Genomic DNA, 17,990 nt, shown 5'->3' with positions numbered 1-17,990 from the left:
TCTACTACATCACCGGATCATCCAACCCGTTTGCAAGGCCTAATCTAACAGATATTATGCCAATTCTTAAGTATAAGAACAAACCATAACAGATTAGATCTACTAGATGGAAAAGAAGTAGGGTGTTGTCTCCATGCAACTAATTCTATGCAACAAGAATTAGCATAAGATTGAAACATGAATGCACAGAAACAACATGATATTCGTAGATGATAAACAATGAAAGCACAATGAATCTACTAAAAGCCATGCTACGAACATCAGGATAACTAGCATTACTCGCCATCAAAAATGCTTCAGTACGAGTAATACCAAGGTAATAGCAAGAACAACGCTGCCCTGATCGCAAGAAGCAATCAGGGCAGCATGACGCTTACTAGGATGAAACCCTAGAATTAGGGGTGGCGGTGCACCGAGAGTTGTTGGTTGCGAGACGTGATGACGTTCTTCTTTTTATGAATAACATAGGGTACATATTTATAGTCCGGAGACTTGGGAAACAATCTAATCCTATCTTGTCCCGATCGGACTCTATCTCTAATCTTGAACTAAATCTAAAGATACATGGCCCATGTGGCCCAAATGCTCACGTAGGAGCCGATTCGTAAGCCTTCTTTAATCTCTTCATTAAGCCCAACTCACTCGCGGCCCATTAATTAACCCTATTAATTTATGGCGATAACACTCTACCCATAACCCTTGTTTCTTACTATCCTCATGAATCAGGAATACCTCTTTCTTATTTTGGAATTTAAATTTCATGATCTTTCCCATGATACGGAGGCTGATTCTTCCTCTCCCCACATCAATTCTGGCATTTGTATCCTTGAGGAATGGTCGCCCAAGTATGAGCGAAATTCCAAGATCTCCTTCCATATCAAGGACTACGAAGTCCACCAATATGTAGGTATTCTTGACTTTTACCATTAACCTTTCCACAACTCCTTCTGGATATCTTATCGTGGAATCTGCCAGCTGAACACACATAGTGGTAGGGGAAATTAATGGATAGCCTAGCTTCTCGAAAGTCACCTTGGGCATGATGTTAATGCTGGCTCCAAGGTCACAAAGGGCGTGATCAAATTCATAATCAAAGATTGAGCAGCTGATTACTGGGGTTCCGGGATCTTCTCTTATTGTGGCTGCCAACTCGCCCCACGCACCTATTCTTGGGCGTGTGAGCTTCTCTGCATAGCTGAGGGATGTTCTGCTAAGGGGCTCTTTCCACATAGCATTGATGACATTCACGCTTTCTAGAGTTAATTCGGGTTGCCTCGGAATCTTCCCTAGTTCAGCAGCAGGTGTAGCAGCAGCTAGTTGAGCCAATTGAGTTTCTAGCGCCTTATTGAAACTCAGCTGGTTCTTCATAGCAGTGGAGAATCCGTCCATCTTGGCATGGATGGTCTCCATAGATTTGTCTGTAGCGACCAACTTCTTCTGAAGGGACTCATTGATCTTCGCTTGGCCGTACACAAGATCTCTCAAGGTAGGTCGGTTAGGACCGAAATAATTCGAATTCCCATTACCTCCTTGGTAATATGGGCATGGTTGATTCCACCCCTGACCTCCTTGTGGACGAAACCCATTGCTGCCATTGAGGAATAGAGCTTCTTCTTGGGTTTCTGGGCAATTGTCGCCCGAATGTCCAACATTCCCGCAGACCTCGCACGTCATGAGAGATTTTAAGACTTGAAGTGTTTGCATCTGAGCCTAATCTTGGGAATAATCCTCAAATTTCTTGAGGAGGAGATCAATCTTCATAGCGAGCATGTCGGCCTCCTTGACGGAGTGCATACCTCGCTGGCGCGGTTGGAGGCAATCATTGCTCCAACCTTGGTTGGAAACCATCTTCACGATCAATGATGTAGCTCTTTCAATGGTCAGCGAGAAGAAAGCTCCACCCGCAGCGGCATCCACATGATCACGGGATGACTGTGTCAACCCATTGTAGAAGTTCTGTAGAATGAGCCAATTATCCATTCCATGGTGCGGACATGCCAGAATATACTCCTGAAGCCTCTCCCAAGCTTCCGGAATTGACTCATTTGATGCCTGCTAGAAGTTCAAAATCCGATCACAAAGAGCATTGGTTTTGCCCATTGGGAAGAACTTCGAGAGGAACGCCTTGGCACATTTATCCCAAGTATCCACAGCAGCCTTGTTAGCATAAAACCATTGCTTTGCTCTCCCCAAGAGAGAAAACGGAAACAGACGGAGCCGGATTGCATCTTGCGATACACCCTTGATAACAAAAGTACTGCAGAGCTCCAGGAACTACTGGAGATGGGCGCTGGCATCCTCATTGGCCCTGCCACAAAATGGGCTGGCCTGCACCATCGTAATGAGACCCGTCTTGATCTCGAAATTTTCTCCTCTGGTGTTAACCTCGGGTCCGGTCGGGACCTGGCTAGCAGACGGAGTAGAGTAATCACGGAGTGTCTTCTGGGCCATAGCTCTAGGAGCTGACGACGATGCGATGAGTGGATCAACTGCCGAGAATGATCTCCGAGGTGATACGAGACGAGCTCGCGTCCTCCTCAAAAGTGACTCTGGATCGGAATGAAAGTTTTGCGGTAAGTCAAAACCGGGCATACACTACCCTATTTTCATATCAACGAAGACAAGAAAACAAAGCCATGTTAGTCTGTTTAGCAAGCGAATACCAATTTCGATTTTGTTCACAACTCTGTCTATATATTTCACTTTGTGCCTTCCCCCGCAACGGCGCCAAAAATGCTTGTTGGCGCCTACCAACGTCACCTAGCGATGACGCCCGCAGACGCCAATTTGGGACGGCAATATTTCATGAACCACTAATAGATCTACAAGCGCACGGAATACCACTGTAGCATTTTACCCGGGAGTATACCAGGGTGTCATTTATATTTCCGCAGGGAAGGCGATGAGTGAGAGAATATATAGATCAGTTGGTGAGCTCTATCTAGATTGGATATTCTCATGCATAAACTGGGGTAAGATAATAACATGGTAGGAGGTAGTGTGACACACACACAAACTACTCTCTTGGATAAAAGAATAAAGGTTACTTTAGGCTGGGAGCAAGGTAAAAGTCAGAGCTCGAGTCAGCTATGCTAGGCTAGCTATATCTACACTTTCTCATTAGTTAGCTCATAAGAGATTAAACTACACAACAGGGAGATCGCTATCGAAGTAACAGGAGGAGCCCGTACACCCTGGCGACTTTATGTACCTCCTACCCCCATACCGAACGTGGAGGATTACTAAAAGGCACGGACAAGGCTGTCACCACCTGCCGGCTATCTCTACAAACCGTGGGTATAGTTGACATCCAGCAACTCTTAGCTAATCTAGACACCATGTCTACACTAGTAAGGGATACTCTAGTGTCCCGCACGGAGTCCCCACCCTCTGGATGGACAGGCATCACACTAGAGCAATCATACAAATACTGGAGCAGTTGATAGAGTTCTAAGAACAAAAGACTAACCATCTCCAGCACAGGGCGATCATGCAATGCAAGCATTGAATAATAACGCAACCATGACAAGAAGCATATACTCGATAACTCAGAATATACTTCAAGCAGATATCGGTAACCATAGTCTAATTCTATTACAAACAACCGAATATTACAAGAGAGAGAGCAAGAGATGAACCCATACCAGACTCTCGAGCAACTCCGGCGACTCGATGACTCCTAGACTTCTCCTAAACTCCACTAAGCCTAAAGACTATGCAAGGAATGCAAGAGAGGAAGAGGTGTGTGGTGGGTGTGTGTGTGTGTGTCCTATTCTCTACCCCACTTCTATTTATAGCATGGAGCCACCAGCTGCAGCACCCCAAACCGACGTTATGAGCCAACAGAGAAGCGCCACGTGCCTTGGTTGAGGCGGTGGGGCCCACAGGCCTGGCCGGCGAACCAGGTAGGTTAGTCGGCCTGCCCAGGCCGCCAACCGCCCCCAACTTCCTGGAGTGGGCTTGTCTTGGTCTCTCCTTGTCCTAAAGTTGAGGCACGGCCTGCCCCAGCTGGGTTTGCTTCAGTTCTTGGGCTTCACTTGGTCCATTTGAGCCTGAATTGGTACTTTGATATTTTCTGTGATTTTGTGTCCGGCCAAAGTGTGCTTGTAACCTACATATTAGCTTGAAAACACAACTTGCATATTCTAAAAGGTAAAGTGTGATTTAGGAACTTTATTGGATAAGGATGCGTGTAAGAAATGCAAACTCTCATAATTTTCTGATCAAGTTGATGCCTGGAAATGGTCGTTAGTGAGTGTCAACACCGTGCCACAACTTTTGGACAAGAGGAAGCCCAGATAGGCCCACCAGAAGAAGACTGGGGGCGGTTGGTGCCAGCCCATGGGCCCCACCGCCTTACTCCTTCGACGTGGCATGTCCTCACTGGTCCTAGAAGTCGGTTCCTGGAGGTAGAGCTGCTGCACGGCCGTGGCTCCCTCCTATAAATATAAGGGAGGTGGTAGAGATTAGAACACTCACACACACCACACCTCACCTCATTACCTCAAGTTCATTCTTGCTTAGCCTATAGGTTTAGTGGAGTTTAGGAGAAGTCTAGGAGTCATCAAGTCCCCGGAGTTGCTCAGGAGTTCTGGCATGGGTTCATCTCTAGTTCTCTCTTGTAATATTCGGTCGTTTGTAATAGAATTAGACTATGGTTACAGATATCTGGTTGAAGTATGTTCTGAGTTATCGGTTATATGCTTCGTGATCTGGTTGCGTTATCATTCGATGCTTGAATTGCATGATCACCCTATGCTTGCGATGGTTAACATGTTGGCCTTAGAACTCTATCAACTGCTCCAGTATTCGTATATTTGATCTAGTGTGATGTCTATCCATCCGGAGGGTGGGGGCTCCGCGCAGGATACTAGAGTATCGCTTATTAATGTAGATGTGGTGTCTAGACTAGATAAGTGTTGCTGGATGTCACCCTTTCCCATGGTTTGTAGAGGAAGCTGGCAGGTGGTGACAGCCGTGTCTGAGCCCTAGTAATCCTCCACATTCTGCTTGGGGGGTAGGAGGTACATAAAGCCGCCTAGGTGAACGGGCCTCTCCTGTCAGCTAGAGAAGCGGTCTCCCCGTTGTTTAGTTTAATCTATGACAATCTAACCATAAGATAACATAGATATAGCTAGCCTAGCACATCTGACTTGAGATCTAACTTCTGCCTTTCTCCCTGCCTATAGCATCTTTTGTTTATTTATCTTAAGGGTAGTATGTGTGTGTGTGTCACACTACCTCCTACCATGTTATCTGTCTTACCCCTGTTTATGCAATTGAATATCCAATCTAGATCAGTTCATTAACTAGCCTAAGTACTTCCATTCGTCGCCTTTCCTGCGGAAATATAAATGACACCTTGGTATACTACGGGTAAAATGCTACAGCGATATTCCGTGCGCTTGCGGATTTATTCGTAGTTCATGAAATACCTGCCACCTCCTTGGCGTCTGCGGGCGTCATCGCTGTCACTCAGTGGTGACGTTTGTAGGCGCCAACAAGCATTTTTTTGCAACATTGCCGGGGAAGGCATAGAACAAAGTCACATTGGAAAAAGATATGAACAAAATCGAAATTGGTATTTGCTTGCTAAACAGGCTAACTTGGCTTTGTTTTCTATCTTTTGTGGATGTGAAAATAGGGTAGTGTATGACTGGTTTCGACTTGCCGCAAAATTTCACGCCTAATCCAGAGTCACTTTTCAGACGAGTTCGTCCTCGTGTCGTACCTCCTCAGATATCACTCTCGGCAGTCGAACTAGTCATTCAAGCACCGTCAGCTTCTCAAGCTATGGCCTAGAAGACACTCTGTGATTACTCTGCTCTGTCTGCTAACTAGGTCCCCGCCGGGCCCGAGGTTAACACTGGACGAGAGAATTTCAAGATCAAGACGGGTCTTATCACGATGGTGCAGGCCAGCCTTTCTATGGTAAGGCCAATGAGGATGCCAGTGCTCATCTCCAGCAGTTCTTGGAGCTCTGCAGTACTTTTGTTATCAAGGGAGTATCTCAGGATGCGATCCAGCTCCGTCTGTTTCTGTTCTCTCTTTTGGGAAGAGCGAAGCAGTGGTTCTATGCTAACAAGACAGCTGTGGACACCTGGGACAAATGTTCCAAGGCGTTCCTCGCGAAGTTTTTCCCGATGGGCAAAACCAATGCTCTTCGTGGGAGAATTTCGAGCTTCCAGCAGGCATCAAATGAGTCAATTCCTGAAGCTTGGGAGAGACTTCAGGAGTACATCCTTGTGTGTCCGCACCATGGTATGGACAATTGGCTCATTCTTTAGAATTTCTACAACGGGTTTACTCAATCTTCCCATGATCATGTGGATGCCGCTGCGGGTGGAGCTTTCTTCTCGCTGACCATCGAACGAGCTACAGCATTAATCGAGAAGATGTTGTCCAACCAAGGTTGGAGCGATAATCGTCTCCATCCACGTTAGTGAGGCATGCACTCCATCAAGGAGACTGACATGCTCGCGATGAAAATTGATCTCCTCCTCAAGAAATTCGAGGATTATTCCCAAGATAAGGCTCAAATGCAGACATTACAAGCCTTGGAAGCTCGCATGACATGCGAAGTCTGCGGGAATGTTGGACATTCGGGTGATAATTGCCTAGAAACCCAAGAAGAAGCTTTGTATCTCAATGGCAACAACAACGGGTTTCGTCCACAAGGAGGTCAGGGGTGGAATCAACCACGCCCATATTATCAAGGAGGTAACAAAAATTCAAATTCTTTCAATCCTAACCAACCTACCTTGAGGGATCTTGTCTACGGCCAAGCGAAGATCAATGAGTCCCTTCAAAAAAAGTTGGCCGCGAATGACAAATCCATGGAGACCATCCATGCGAAGATGGACGGCTTCTCCACCGCCATCAAGAACCAGCTGAGTTTCAACAAGATGCTTGAAACTCAATTGGCTAAGCTGGCCGCAGCTACCCCTGCTGCTGAGTTAGGGAAGATTTCGGGGCAATCCGAATCCACCCTAGAGAGCGTCAATGTCGTAACTGCTAAGTGGGAAAGCCCACCTAGTAGAACACCTTTCACCAGCTATGCAGAAAAGCTCACGCGGCCGAGAAGGAGCACATGGGGTGAACTAGCATCTACGATGCGAGAGGATCCAGGAACCCCAGTGATCAGTTGCTCGATCTTCGATTGCGACTTCGATCACGGACTATGCGACCTTGGAACCAGTGTCAACATCATGCCCAAGGTAACATTCGAGAAGCTCAGCTATCTAGCACTTTCCCTACCACTATGTGTGTACAGTGTTGGCATTTCTTAAGTCGCTACTGGGTTTGCGAAGACCTCGGCAACAACCTCAGGAACGCCTGTTAGCGGTCCTTAGTGCAATCACTAGAAATGAGGGCGCCAACTAGCAACTGCACCCAAGGGGTGCCACTCTCATGGTATAATCTATACGATTACAGATGGATCCGTAAGTGCACGGATATACCATTATAGTATTTCACCCGGAGAGTAAGGGTATCGTTATTTATTTGTTCCCAAAGGATGGCAGTGGCAAAGGTATTGTACTCAACATTAACCATGACATTGTGCCTCAAGCAATAGGCAAAACTCTAATAGGGGTAAGTCAAGATAAAGAAATAAGCAAGAGTAATGCGACACAGCACACAACCACACTCCAGGAGGAAGGAATAAATGAGAGAAACAACTAAAAGAAAGAACTAATCTACCTACGTTAAGTCAGCTGGAGCTTAGGCTAGGTTAGGTGTCCTAGTGCTTCTATCCAAAGCTGGGCTCATATTAGGACATGGTTAGGACTACAGGTGCCAGGAAAATGGGATAGCGGGGAGAAGGTCCCGCACCGGAGTACATCCAGTCTCGTTACCTCTTTGCATAAACTCCTACACCGAACCCGAACTTCGGGGAATACGCTAAATGCAACACAGCTGTTACGCTGGACAGACAGGGCTGTCACCACCTTCCGTGGAGCACAGTCATATCCGAAGGATCCCACATACCCGAGCACCACACTCGTGCATGAGGTCACTACCCTAGCGTCCCCGGGTCTCCCACCCTTCGGATGAACAAGTAAAACGCTAGAGCAAGCCCGAAAGCACAACGAACCCCTATCCGTACCCGGATCATCTGGCCTAACCAAGTCCTTAGCACAAATCATGAACGAACTAAGCATGGATTGATAAACTATCATGATAGAAAAGCAACCATGGCATATCTCTATATTATGAATAGAAGTCTGACAAATCGAATACAAAGCCATACCGGGAGCCGAGGATTGCTCAACGACTCCGAGGACGACTTGCTTCGCTAAGGAAAACTAGCCTAGCTCCACTACCTAGCTAAGAGAGCAAGAGATAGAGCCTCCTTGGAGAGAGAGTGGAATGAGTGTGTGTGTGTGTGTGTGTGTGTTGAGAGGGTGGTGAGAGGCCCTATTTATAGCTCTAGAGGTCGGTTCCCGCCAGATGCACATATCGAAGGTGATCAGGTGCCTTGTGTAACACCCTAATCTAAATTTCAACATTTAATAATAAATTTAATTGGCTTTACTTAATTTTCTAAGGTTTTATATGCTTAGCCTTGCATTTAATTTAATTTTCTTTCACAAGTAATTGAAATTTTCTAGGTTCATTATGTTTGTGCATACATGCTGGTGCATAAGTATTATTTGGTTGAGTGCATAGGGTTTGAATTCAAATTTGATTTGAATTCAATTAGATTTGAGTTAGTTGAAAAAGAAAAGAGAAAGGAAAACCAAAAAAAATAGGAAACCTAGCTTCCAGCCCAGCAGCTTCTGAGCCCAGCCCGTGCTCTCCCTTTACTCCTCGGCCCAGCAAAACGACACCCCGGCCCAGCAAATCCCGCACACGGCCCAGTCCCTCTCCTTCTTCCCTCCTGCGCCGGCCCGCTTGCTCCCGCAGGCCGCCTCTGACCCGCCGACCCCACCTGCAGGTCTTCTTCCTCCTCGCGCCGCGCCTTCCTGCCGCTAGACCAGCCTCGCCCGAGCTCCCTTCCTCTGCGCCGTGGACCGCCCCAACCTGTGGCCTACTGACCAGCCCAAGCACGCTACGGCCTTCTAAAAGAGGCATCCCCAGAGCCCGGGATCGCGCCGGGTTGTTGCGCGATCCGCAAGATCAACACCCGAGCGCCACCGTGATCCTCGCGATTACCTTCCATCGCCTGGGCACCGTGATCCTCGGCCTTCCTCTTAAAACGCCCCCGGGCACCCCCTGCGACTCACCTTCGCCCACCTTCACCGCCAGAGCCCCTGCTCCGCCACCCTCGCCTTACTCCGCCGCGCCAAGGCTCTACTCCACCGTGGAACGGCATCCCCGCTGCAGCTCCACCCCTGACAGTCCTCGCAATAGCTCCGCCATAAGCCCAGGAAGCTTTCCGAACCCTTTGCCTCGACTCTGGCCCCGAGTAGCTCCGGAATCGCGCCGGGACCACCCGCAGGTGAGCTCTCTGCGCCACCGTGATTCCTCACCGCCGGTGCAGTTCAGCCCGCGCTGACCCCCGCTCTGACTTCGTAGGAGCCACACGTGTCGGGTCGTGGCGCCCAGGAGCACGGAGGACCACCCCAGCACCCGGACCGCGAGCACAGCGCCGACCCCGCCACCAGTCATCTTCGTCGTCGACCCTGCATGGCCCTTCAGTTCGACCTGCACCCTTGGTAAGCACCAGCACCCACCCCTGAACCTGTAATGGCCCGTAGCACCCACCCGAGGCCGGAACGCCGACGCCGACGTTTCGCCGCCGCAGCTCCGCCGTGGCGGATCTCCTGCAGTACGCCCTGACCCCACGCAAGCACTGTTTTGCCTTACCTGTGCACTGAGCATGCACTCACATCCTTTTGCACACGTTGTTGAGCCCAGAACTGCGCGTTCGCACACGCACCGGCGAGCTTCGCCGCGCAGACCCGCCGCCGCATCTGCTAGCACCGCCCAGAGCTTCCCCGTGCCCAGACAAGTGCCCAGGTGGTTTACACATGCCACGGGCATGCTCCCCGACCAAACCCCAACTTGATTCACCCCCGGGAATGCTGAGTTCGAAGAACTCCGACCCTGCTCCGCCGCGGAGCAAGGTCGCCGGCGAGCCCCGCCATCGCCCCGCGCGCCCGCTTGATCCTGGCCGTCCGATTTGTTTCCTGCGAATGAGATTAGATCGTGAACCATTACGTCCTCAGCCGCTAGATCATGATCCAATGGATCAGATCTGAGAATAACGGTTTGGCCTGGCTGTTTTGCTAAAGAGTCCCTGCCTTTCTTTGAAATCAACCAGCGATCCTGTCCAGTTCACAAATAATTCCAGATCGGCCCAGTTTCTTGCACCGAACCCCCTGAGATTCCTGGTTTTTAGATCCGCGGTCCAGCCCTAAGTTTTTAGCGCGTTAGTACTCAGATCTATGGTTTAATCATGTTTATGTCCCTGGTTTTTTCACAGAACCCCCTGGAACTTCTGTTTTCTTGCAGAAAAGCCCCTAGACCTAGTTTTAGCCCTAGTTTTCGCGTTCTAGCTCCATTTTAGGTGTTCTTTATGCCCACGCGATCGTTGTAACGCATAGAATAGTTCTAGACCAGTTTTGTTTGCTATTTTTATGTATTGTTGTACTGTTTCTTTGCTTTTGCTTTTGTTTGCATGTATGTGTATGTGCTGGACTTTGTTTTGGCGTTGCGATCGTGAGTAGACGTTGAGCAGTCGGAGGAGTACCAGGAGCCACCCTCCGCGGGACACTTCTAGCAGCAGGAGCACTTCGAGGAAGGCAAGCATAACATGAACATTCCTATCACTTTTAAATATAATTTCATACTGCATTTTAATACTGTATGCCTATAAGGATCTTCCTAGCCACTTTATTACCTTATATATGTACCTTGGGTTGCATTTTGGTTAGTTGTGCTAGGTGCCGCGCTATAACACACTTCGTCCTTTTTAATTAATCTGATTAATGGTATATGCAACTTAATTCTGAGAGTGGCCCGTTGTGTCTGTGCTTGAGTGGCTCACGTCTCGTTAAAATTGGTTTTTTCTAGAAACATGGTTTAGGGAGCCAGCACGGTGCTTAGTGCTTGGTTGGCCACTCTCCCTAAGGACCGGTTCATATAGCGACAACTTGGGACAACAGCGTTACCACAAGACTGGAATGGGACGATCTTGGCTTACTAATTAGGCCTTTTTGGTTTGGAGTAACTTACCTGCAGGGCAAGGGTGGTAAGCTTGAATGGTCCCTGCTCCTCCGGCCTGGTCTGTGCTGCGTGCTTGTACCCCCATGTGGTGGGCCCCATCGTTGTTGATCCAACTCTTCGCGGTTACGCCTTACCAACAAGATTCTTTGTAAAGGCCCCGTAGTGTGCTTGCTAGCCATCTCACCTAAGGAAGTGTGGTGAACAACTAGCGTAGCTCACGACTTGTGGGTAAAGATGTGCAACCTCTGCAGATTGTAAAACTGGTATACTAGCCATGCTCACGGTTATGAGTGGCCCAGATCCTCCTTTTGATTAGTGGGGTTATCTTCCTTTGATTAGGGGGGTTCCCCGGGTGGTTTGGTTTGGTTTGGTTCTCAGTAGTTCATAATTAATTTTGATTAATTTCTATGTAACTGGGTTTATGGTAATTCATCCACCTGTAGTAATTAGCCTTAATAAAATTTTGCCAAGATTAAAAGCTAATGCAGTTGAGTCAGCCAACCTTAGAGTCTCATAGTTTGTGTTATACTTGTTGAGTACAAGTTGTGTACTCACACTTGCCTCCTCTACTCTTTTCCTCTTGTTCTTTTTGGGGATACTCTACTGCTGCTCAGTTCCCGGTGACGCGGAGGAGTTCACCCAGAGCTACCAGGAGTACGAGGACTTATAGGTGGTCGTCTCCCAGTCGATGTCCCTGTGGCGCCCAACTTCCGAGTTTCGTACTTGTTTTACGCTTCCGCATACTCTGTATCAGACATTTGTCATTTATGTAAAAAATAACATTCGTACTCGCTTTACTATATCTTTTTACGTGATATGTGTTGTGATATACTATTCATTCTATTGTATATACGTGTGACTTGATCCTGGCATGTATATGATTGCTCGGTTTATGTCCTTTTGTAAACCGGGTGTTACAGAGTGGTATCCGAGCAATATCGACTGTAGGACGAAAGCCTAGATAGAACTTGTCGAGTTTTAGGTCTTCTTCTCTCTAGCCTTGTTTGCTGAAATTATTTTGCTATTATATTCCTTGGATTCTAAAATTCTTACTCGTCTTTCCTTGATTTTTCTCTATAGAATTAGTTTCTGTAGAGTTTGGACTGAAGTAAGTCGACCGACCATCATAGGTGTAAGTTAAATCTATAACCCTTTATAATAGCACGGTAGAACATTTTGCGATGTGTTGTGTTAGTCGAGTTGTGCGTTAAACTTGGCTAAAGTGTAAACTTTGTATGCTTGTTATTATGCAAATGTTTGATTTGGATCTTTGGTTGATTGCATAGCTTAGTAGTTAAATTTGTTTTGTGAAAATCAACTCTTAAGTTAAAGTTTAATTAAGTAATAAAAATGAGTTAGATCGTTGGGGGTAAAACCATACACTCTGTTTCCCTCTACCTTATAATGCCTTGGGTTTCTCCTGTCATGCTTATTGAGAAGAAGGATAGCGCGAAAAGGATGTGATATCCCTGGGTTTAACCGACAAGGACGTCGGTCCTGTAAGGGGGTAGGGATGTGACACCCCGGCCTATATATAGTACGGGAGAATTTGAGGATTGCTCAGACGAGGTAGAAGAGTTATGCAGATCTGAGTTGAAGAAGTGCTTGAGAGTGCCAGAAGAATAAGCACCATTGAAAGGGTTGGATGTACAAGAAGATCTGACTTACAACGAGCACCCGGTGAAAATTTTTGGAGACCGCTAAGAGAGTTACTCGGGACAAGAAGATCAAGATGTGCAGAATGCAATGGAGTAACCATACCGAGAAGGTGAGCTAAGGAAGACCTATCTTGATCTCTTTGCTAGCCAGCCCATCAGAATCTCGGGACGAGATTCTTGTAAGGGGGTAGGATTTGTAACACCCTAATCTAAATTTCAACATTTAATCATAAATTTAATTGGCTTTACTTAATTTTCTAAGGTTTTATATGCTTAGCCTTGCATTTAATTTAATTTTCTTTCACAACAACAACAACAAGCCTTTTTTCCTAAGCAAGTTGGGGTAGGCTAGAGATGAAACCCGAAAGAAATAAGTTCAAGGTTTAAGCACATTGATAGCTAGTCTCCAAGCGCTCCTATCCAAAGCTATCTCTTTAGAAATATTCCAATCCTTAAGATCTAATTTAATTTTCTTTCACAAGTAATTAAAATTTTCTAGGTTCAATATGTTTGTGCATACATGCTGGTGCATAAGTTTTATTTGGTTGAGTGCATAGGGTTTGAATTCAAATTTGATTTGAATTCAATTAGATTTGAGTTAGTTGAAAAAGAAAAGAGAAAGGAAAACCAGAAAAAGAGGAAACCCAGCTTGCAGTCCTGCAGCTTCTGAGCCCAGCCCGTGCTCTCCCTTTACTCCTCGGCCCGGCGAAACGACACCCCGGCCCAGCAAATCCCTCGCGCGGCCCAGTCCCTCTCCTTCTTCCCTCCTGCACCGGCCCGCTTCCTCCCGCAGGCCGCCTCTGACCCGCCGACCCCACCTGCAGGTCTTCTTCCTCCTTGCGCCGCACCTCCCTGCCACTGGACCAGCCTCGCCCGAGCTCCCTTCCTCTGCGCCGTGGACCGCCCCAACCTGTGGCCTACTGACCAGCCCAAGCACGCTTCAGCCTTCTAAAAGAGGCATCCCCAGAGCCCGGGATCGCGCCGGGTTGTTGCGCGATCCGCAAGATCAGCACCCGAGCGCCGCCGTGATCCTCGCGATTACCTTCCATCGCCTGGGCACCGTGATCCTCGGCCTTCCTCTTTAAACACCCCCGGGCACCCCCTGCGACTCACCTTCGCCCTCCCTCACCGCCGAACCCCTGCTCTGCCGCCCTCGCCTTACTCCGCCGCATCGAGGCTCTACTACACCGTGGAACGGCCTCCCCGCTGCAGCTCCACCCCTGACAGTCCTCGCAATAGCTCCGCCATAAGCCCAGGAAGCTTTCCGAACCCTTTGCCTCGACTCCAGCCCCTAGTAGCTCCGGAATTGCGCCGGGACCACCCGCAGGTGAGCTCTCTGTGCCACCATGATTCCTCGCCGCCGGTGCAGTTCAGCCTGCGTTGACCCCCGCTCTGACTTCGTAGGAACCCCACGTGTCGGGTCGTGGCGCCCAGGAGCCCGGACGACAACCCCAGCACCCGGACCGCGAGCACAGCACCGACTCCACCACCGGTCAACGTCGCCGTCGACCCTGCATGGCCCTTCAGTCTGACCTGCACCCTTGGTAAGCACCAGCACCCACCCCTGAACCTGTTGTGCTAAATGTAATGGCCCGTAGGTCCCACCCGAGGCCGGAACGCCGACACCGGCGTTTCGCCGCCGCAGCTCCACCGTGGCGGATCTCCTGCAGTGCGCCCTGATCCCACGCAAGCACCATTTTGCCTTACCTGTGCACTGAGCATGCACTCACATCCTTTTGCACACGTTGTTGAGTCCATAGCTACGCATTCGCGCACGCGCCGGCGAGCTTCGCCGCGCAGACCTGCCGCCGCATCTGCTAGCGCCGCCAGAGCTTCCCTGTGCCCAGACAAGTGCCCAGGTGGTTTACACATGCCACGAGCATGCTCCCCGACCAAACCCCAGCTCATTTCAGCCCCGGGAATGCTGAGTTCGAAGAACTTCGGCCCTGCTCCGCCGCAGAGCAAGGTCGCCGGCGAGCCCCGCCACCGCCCCGCTCGCCCGCTTGATCCTAGTCGTCCGATCTATTTCCTGCGAACGAGATTTGTAACACCCTAATTTTAAATATCAGTATTTATTAACAAATTAATTGGCTTTAGTTAAATTTTCTAAGGTTTATTGTGTTTAGTTGGCATTTAATCTAATTTTTGTTCCTAATTAATTAAAATTTATCATAGGTTTAAATTTTTGTTGCATTCATGCTGGTGCATAATTTTATTTGAGTGTGGTTTGAATTCAAATTCAAATTTGAATTCAAACTTTGGTTGAATTAGATTTAGAAAGGAGAAGAGTAGGAAATAGAAAACCCAGCCCAACCCCAAATCCAGCAAACCCCCAAACCCACCTCAGCCCAGGTCTCCCTCTCCCTTCCCGCGGGCCCACTTCGGCCCAGCTCGCCTCCCGCTCCGGCCCAGCAGCAGCCCAGCCTTCCTTTCCTTTCCCCGGCCCGCTCCTTTCCTTCCCTGGCGGCCTAGTCCGCGCGCCAGCAGCGCCTCAGCCAGCCCGAGCCGGCCCATCCCGCCCGCACTCCCTTTCCCCTCTCCGCGTCGCCGCCCGACCTCGCCGACGACCTGCCAGCGCGGTTTCCTTGCTCGCTTCTGACCCGTGGTGAGTACCCCCGAGACTCCGCCGCATTGTTACGCTAGCTACCTTAGATTGTAGCGTGCCCCAGCAGCCGCGCGAGCGCTCGCCGGCGGTGCCCCGCCGCGCACACCCGCCTGCACCGTTGCGCACGCCGCCCGAACCCATGTCGAACCCCGCTCTGAGCCCTAGTGGTCTACGCATGCCACGTACAAGCTTCAGGGCCAAGCCGCTGTCCAAACTGGCCACGGGGACGCCGGATTGGCCATCACCGGCGATCCCCCGCCGCGGAAACACTGTTTCCGGCGAGTTCCGCCGCCTCCTGTGCCCCTTTTCACCTCAGCCGTCCGATCCGTAGCCAACGACCCAGATTAGATCTTGCCCCATTTAGATCTGAGCCGCCAGATCTGAATCCAACGGATCAGATCTGAGGATACCGGTTCGGCCGGAACTTTTGCTAAAGAGACCCCCGGTTCTGTCGAAATCAACCCGCGGTCCATCGGTTTAGAAAAATATTTACTTACAGGTCCTGTTTTTAATGTTTAGGCCCCTGCCCTTTCCGGAATTAGTGCCCGCCGTCCCTGTCCTTGTGTTTTTGCACGTTAGCCCCTATAGCTACGCTTTAATTACGTTTTAGCCCTCGGTTTTAGCAGAAAAGCCCCTGGAACTTCAGTTTTATTACAAATAAGCCCCTAGAACTTGTTTTTAGCCCAGAAAATGCGTTTTAGCTCCGTTTTTAGCGTTCTTTATATCCACGCGATCGTTGTAACGCGTAGAACAGTATTAGACTAGTTTAGTGTGCTGTTTTTATGTATTGATGTACTGTTTCTTAGTTTTTGTTAATGTTTGCTTGTATGCTTATTATTGTGCATTGTTTTGGCCATGTGTTCGTGAGTAGACGTTGATCCATCTGAGGAGCCCCAATACCAGTACCCGGAGGTGGGCCCCATCGTCGCCGACCTAACTCTCGCGGTTACGCCTTACCAACGAGATTCTTTTTAAAGGCCTCGTAGTGAGTCGCTGGCCATCTCACCTAAGGAAGTGTGATGAACAACTGGCGTAGCTCACGACTTGTGGGTAAAGATGTGCAACCTCTGCAGAGTGTAAAACTGGTATACTAGCCGTGCTCACGGTTATGAGCGGCCCAGATCCTCCTTTTGATTAGTGAAGTTATCTCCTTCCGACGAGGGAGGTGCTTCTCGGGGTTTTCTTTGGTGGCTTGGTCGTGGTTTGGTTCTCAGTAGTAGTATGATTAAATCTGATTAATTACTATGTAACTGGGTTAATGGTAATTCATCAACTCGTAGTAAATAGCTTTAATAAAATTTTGCCAACACTTAAAAGCTAATGCAGTTGAGTCAGCCAGCCTAGAGCCTCATAGTTTGTGTTATACTTGTTGAGTACAATTTGTGTACTCACTCTTGCCTCTTCTCTACTTTTTCCTCTTGGTTACGCTACTGCTGCTCAGTTCCTGCCGATACGAGGGAGTTCGTCCAGCGCTACCAGGACTACGAGGACTTCTAGGTGCTTCGTCTCCCAGTCGACGTCCCTGTGGCGCCCTGCTTCAGCTTCGGAGAGTTTTATCGTAATTTTGTACTTCGCTTCCGCTGTATCAGACATTTTTGTCATTATTGTAATAAATAACATTCGTATTCGCTTTATTATGTCTTTTTACGTGATATGTGCTATGATATACTGTTCATTCTGTTGTATATACGTGTGACTTGATCCTGGCACGTATATGATTGCTCGGTTTATGTTCTTTTATAAACCGGGTGTTACAGAGTGGTATCAGAGCCATATCGACTGTAGGACGAAGCCTAGATAGAACTGGTCGAGTTTTAGGACTTCTTCTCTCCAATCCTTGCCTGCTGAAACTATTTTACTATTATACCCCTTGACTTCTTTGACTTTTTACCCTTCTTGCCTTGATTTCTCTCTCTGAAGAATAGTTTTCGTAGATTTTGGCCTGAATCAGTCATCTGACCACCATGAGTAATAGCTAGGTGACCCTTTTATAATAATACGATAGCACGTTCTGCGATGCGTTGTGTTAGTCGAGTCTTTTGCTAAACTCGGCTAAGTCGTGAAAATTGTCTGCTTGTTATTATGCTACATGTTTGATTTGGATTTTTGACTGATTGCATAGTTTAGTAGTTTAAATTTGTTTAAAGAAAATCACTCTGATGTTAAAGTTAACTAGTTAATAAAATGAGTTAGATCGTTGGGGGTAAAACAGTCCACTCTATCCTGTCTACTTTATCATGGCTGAGTCTTTTTCCGCAAAGAGTTTTCATATCCATCTGAATTTACTCCTGCAATATCCTTACTCGTGAAATCTTTTGTTCAAATCAGATGGTGAACACCAGGAGCACCGGTTCCGGTTCTGGCCAGCAGCAGGGTCAGAACAACCAGGGTACTGGGATCCCGATGCCTCCACCTTTGACTCCGGAGCAGTACTTCCAGCTCCAGATGCAGATGATGGCTACCCTGAACAACACCGTTCAGGCTCTCCAGCACGCTCACACTCAGCCTCCGCCTCCTCCACCGCCGCAGCCTCGCGATAGGCGTGCAGAGTTCCT

General features: G+C 48.5%; 1 non-coding gene across 1 annotated transcript; it reads right to left on the bottom strand.

Annotated features, from left to right (window-relative positions):
* Positions 1 to 6,158: 6,158 nt before the first annotated feature.
* Positions 6,159 to 6,265, bottom strand: LOC120705291. Its single transcript, XR_005687879.1, has one exon. It is a non-coding gene; the product is annotated as a small nucleolar RNA R71 (small nucleolar RNA).
* Positions 6,266 to 17,990: the final 11,725 nt, after the last annotated feature.

The sequence above is a fragment of the Panicum virgatum genome, chromosome 4K, assembly GCF_016808335.1.
Source record: "Panicum virgatum strain AP13 chromosome 4K, P.virgatum_v5, whole genome shotgun sequence".
NCBI lineage: Eukaryota > Viridiplantae > Streptophyta > Magnoliopsida > Poales > Poaceae > Panicum > Panicum virgatum.
Note: the sequence above shows the minus strand (reverse complement) of the source record. Positions and strands in the feature narration are given on the sequence as shown.